Here is a 5166-nt window from a genome sequence, read left to right as displayed (position 1 = left end):
AAGTTCTATTTTTATTTTTTAATTTTTTTCTAAAAAAGCTAATTTTTATTTTTGTTTTTCTTAAATAGTGTTCCTATTTCCAATAATACATAAAATATTCCTCACTAGCCCTAATGATACTTTTTCTATCAATTTGGACCATGCATTATTTTTATTTTGCTCATTCATAGTATTTTCCAATAGCATTAGTGTTTTTATTAAGGTGTTAAAAATACTAGAAAGCTATTGAAAAATATTGTAAGTGATAGATAAAATATTATCAACCAATTATTATCCGATATGTAGCTTACACGTGATAACAAAGTTGGCATATGGGAGACAAGACCTGCCTAATTGGTCTATTCGTGTGGACATAAGTCCAAAATAGGCGATTACTAACTACTTCCCCCTTGTTTCTATCTACATGAACAAGAGTTCAAGAGGGGCTACTAGAGACTACTATGGGTTGTCCCCTTATGGAATATTCTCTAGAGTATTTTATCCTCATTTTTACCCGGTATAAAAATCTATCTTCAGCACAAGAATTGAAGTTAGTCATCTTTTTACCACTTTCACCTCACTTCACTATACCTCAAGGCTAACTTGGACATCGGAAAGACTGAGTCGGAAAACCCACTCCTGACCTCGATCTTCATACAAGTCATCTTTAAAGCACTTAAGTGCACTCACACCAACTTTTGTCTTCAGCATCATCTCTATGATAACTCATCATTCTTATACACATGTAACTAAATGTCAATGATATTTTTCCCTAACATTTTGGTGTTAGAAGGGCTATATTGTAGGATTATTCAGAGTTTATGTTTAAAGATGAATCAATCTCATTATCGTAATTTTATTACAATCCGATTCCTATTGCACAGATCCATAGACATCATAATATATGTAATAAGCAACATAAGGTGAGAAAATATCAATATTAATAATAAGTAAAAAGATTGTGTAATGTATTACAAATGCCATCACTCACATGATTGGCTTATAGGGTATTTATGAATAACATACTCAATTAATTAGAATGGTACAATATATTGTCTCACTCTTACCTAAGCTAGTTTAATTGACGATGCCTCTAGCCTTGCCGTTGTCCACAATACTGTCGACGCATGTCGAGATTCTCCGACTTGACATGACTTTAACCCACTAAGAATATGTTTAAGGCCTATCGAGCCTCCAACAAATGGGGCACCCTGATCCCTAACCATAGAGTTCAATATACCTCACCATTCTCAGTTTGACTTACCCAAGTTAAAGGCATAGTCCATAGACTATACGGAGGACACCCTTCGAGCGTAATTGTAACAAATAGACTAATGCTTGGAGGACATACGTCAGAAGTTTCAACTATCTATGAGAGAAAACCTGGCCATTCTTAAGACGGGTCAATCACCATTTGTTCAAATGATCCAAGAAGAACGTATCCAATAAATTCTGAATCCCAACCTTGGAGGCATTTGATGGTTGTATCGACCCAACCGAGCACATTGCAGCCTTCCAAACTTAAATGTCCTTATACAACATGACAAACACTCTGATGTGTTGCACCTTCCCTACCACACTCTAAGCAGTCGCTATCTGAATATCTCACCCAAGGCACACCTAGTGAAGTAGAGGCCTTAAAAGTTTGCCTTTGACCACTATTAAGCCATAGACAATGAGGTAAATAAGTGGCTAGGTGTTGGATTTATTTTTGAGGTGCAATACCCTAGTGGCTATTAAAAAATCTAATAAGAATTGATAGATATGTGTTGATTATATTGATCTTAATAAGGCATGTCTCAAGGGCGAGCATCTCAATAGCACTGATATGCCCCTATGTGGGTGAGCATCCAAAGGTACCCGATGTGCTCTCCTCGAGGGTGAGTATCTCAATAGCACATGACGTACTCCTATGAGGATGAGCATCTGTTAGAGCTAGCCCCAAGAAATTTACCAAATGGTAATTTAGTAACCCAAAAAAAGACAATAAGGCAGAAAAATAAAAGCGACAAAAACACCAGATTTACGTGGTTCGGTTAATTGACATATATCCACGGATGAAGGAGGAGCAAATCACTATTATAAAAGAGGGACTATTACAAATGCCTTAAGAAGATGTTCCTAGGCCATAAAATACAAAACTACTAAACAAGAAAAGCCCAAAGCAAACAATTAGGTTTTCTTGTGATGTATCTGACTTTAAAGCCCAGGCCCTTATTTATAGTTTAAACAGGAGATACCAAACTTGATTTTCCTAATGTTAGACTATGTGGGAGTTGCCAAACTAACAAATCTCTACCTTAGCATGTCCCAACAAAACTTGCTCCACCTTCTTCATAAAAGCCCCAATGGGCAATCACCAACAATGAAATCCAACCAAGTCTAAGCAATACTTGAACTTGTAAACAGAAAGAGGCTTCGTAAGTATATCAACTGGATTATATTTCGTATGAATTTTCTTACCCGAATGTCATGGACTTAGCTGGTTTTGCCTAAGTCACGTGGCACCCTTGTATATCCGTCCGCAAAGGTCAGTCTCTCACGGTCCCTTAGGACCCACAAAAGAGAGAACGAGTTGGAGAAAATGCCTCATTCGGGATCCACAAGCAAACATTTCTAAAAACACTTCATAGATAATTCAAATTACAAACAGACTTTACAAGCTCTGAATAGTTACACAACAAAGGGTCAAAATGGTCCATTACAAATCAAAAATCTCTCACAAGTGTCCAAATGACACAACCTTTATTTACAAGCTTAAAGCGGCCACCAACCCAACTAAAATGGGACTATTAAGCCTTCGATCGTCCCTTTACATGTTGTGCAAAGCATGAATATACCAAAAGACACGAACATACATAAGCATTACATCAAACATCCTGTTTCAAAGTTTGTACGTGACATTCTCCTCCACTTATTCCTTCGATGTCCTCGTCGAAGCCTTTGTGAACACTGCAACTCCTCGCTTTTGCTGAGTCTTAAATCTTCTGCTCCAGCTGCAATGCACCTCTTGGCTCCCAACTGCTCTCCACTGTTATTTTTGAGTAGTTAAACCTTTGATCCGCCATGCTGCTTTAACTCGCCAATGACTCTGACTCTTGTGTGGGGTTGGTTGAGTCGTGTTAATCCCTATTGGTTCTTGCATATCCTCTAGAGGAAGGAAATGACCATCCTTACTATGCACCCATCTCTCAAATGCCTCATGCTGCTTGAATTGGGTAGATGCTTATTGGAGCTTTAACGACCATCGCTTTGCAAACTTCTGAAGTTTTGGGTCCTTCATTTACAAAATTTGTCCATTGACTCTTCTTTCACTTAGTTGTCACTTCCAAGTAGATTCGCATCACTTCTGCTTTCAATTGGCATTTCGTTTGGAAAATGAAGCGGATAATTTACTCTCAGTAGCACTGATCACCGTTGGTGAGGATTTGAAAACTAGTGTCTTCCATTATCTTCGAAGGGTCTTTGAACCTGTGCAAAGCTCCTCTGCTGGATAGATAAGAGAATTGAGCTACTCGGTTTCGCTCATTCTCTTAAGGGTTGAGAAGGCAAAGGTTACTTGACTTTGCTTGCATCCTTGAGGTTGTACTCCATGCATCGAGTTGGTTACTAGCCTTCGCCCGCTCTTTGCTCATACTTCTGAAGCACTTGAAGTGTTTGCACTCCTTGCGTTGAGTTAGCTATTGTGATTCACCTTCTCAATGCTATCGAACTTCTGGAATGCAAGAAGTTTTCACCCCAACTTGGAGTAATTCTCTAATAGATTTGGTCACCTCTGGGATTGTACCGTCTTCTCCATCAACCTTGCTACCTACTCCCCTGAGTAGCAAAGGTACAACACCGCATACTGCCTGCTTCGTTCCTTGGTCGTGCACTCTTGCATGACCTGAAATCCTTCACTTTCGGCTATCTTGATAAGAAGCTCGTTGACATCAGTCTTACGAAGTTTCTTGGCTTCTGTCCTTCAGCCTTGTCTCGGTACTTGGAGTTTGCCTCTGCATGCTCCATCTCCTCGGCACCTTTCACGACCAAGTGCTCTCCCTCCATGAGAGTAAGGGATCAATGACTTTCATGAAAGTCCCACCTCTACGGTACCATGGCACTGCCATGCCCATGGCCCTATTGTCCGTCGCCTCGCATCTGCATCCCTTTTCTTCACGATCAATAGATATGTCTCTATGGCACTCCTATGAGTCCACCTCCATTCTAACCGATGCTTGATTTTTGGTAGCTAAGTCCCTTTGGACTCGTCGTTGCTTTCTCGCTCCTTTCGACCCCCTACTTCAACACCTTTGTGTTCTCCAAGCAGCTCCCTTTGGTCGATGGAAAGACAGACTACAACTCCCATGCATGGTCTCTGCCATTGCATTATAGGGTTTGCACTGTTTCTGTTCTCCTTAGCTTCCTTAGTAGAAACGTTCACTTACTCGACCTTATCCTCTGACTTGCCAGGCTCCCTTAAGCGAATATGGGCTCTGGAGTAGTCCAACTCTCCAGCTGCTTCGATCATACCTCTGCATGATCAAGTCCCTCCCATGGGACTCACTGCTACTTGCATTCGAACTTTTCCCTTGGTGGAACACAGTCCCCATATGCTGATGACCAAGGCTTTCATCCGATGCAAAATTCGATGCACACACGGAAGACCCGCCTCTACGGTACCATGGCCTTCACTCCTTGAATCCATAGCCCTTCTTGTCGTTGTGTTGTTCATCGAAGTGGAGCTTCCAGTAGCTCCCGATCATACCTCCGTATGATCTAGTCTCTCACGGGACCATGTAGTGTGTATCGCATTGCCACGAACTGTTCCACCATGATTCGCTGCACCATGTCGCCTCCTGGTGATATCTCCATTGCATTTTGATCCTTATAGGATGAACTCGAATTGTGATCCCTCCATGTGTGGCCTCTGCCAATACATCGCAGGGTCTCTTCCACCTTCGATTTTGTTCGCTCCTTTGGCAATCGATCTTCATTCACCCACTCTTGGATCACACCTAGATGAAGCATTGCTTTAGGACAGTCCATCGCCTAGTAGCTCCTGAAGTCCCCCGACTTCGCTGCAATTAGTGCAACATTATTTGGATCTTGGGCCTCTACTCCTACCAGCACAATTTTTGCTGCGCACCGCTTCCTTAATGGAAACTTGAATGGCAATACTATGACATATTCTTCAAGAGTACCCGC

This window comes from Musa acuminata, chromosome BXJ3-7, assembly GCF_036884655.1.
Source record: "Musa acuminata AAA Group cultivar baxijiao chromosome BXJ3-7, Cavendish_Baxijiao_AAA, whole genome shotgun sequence".
In the NCBI taxonomy this organism is placed as follows: domain Eukaryota; kingdom Viridiplantae; phylum Streptophyta; class Magnoliopsida; order Zingiberales; family Musaceae; genus Musa; species Musa acuminata.
Note: the sequence above shows the minus strand (reverse complement) of the source record.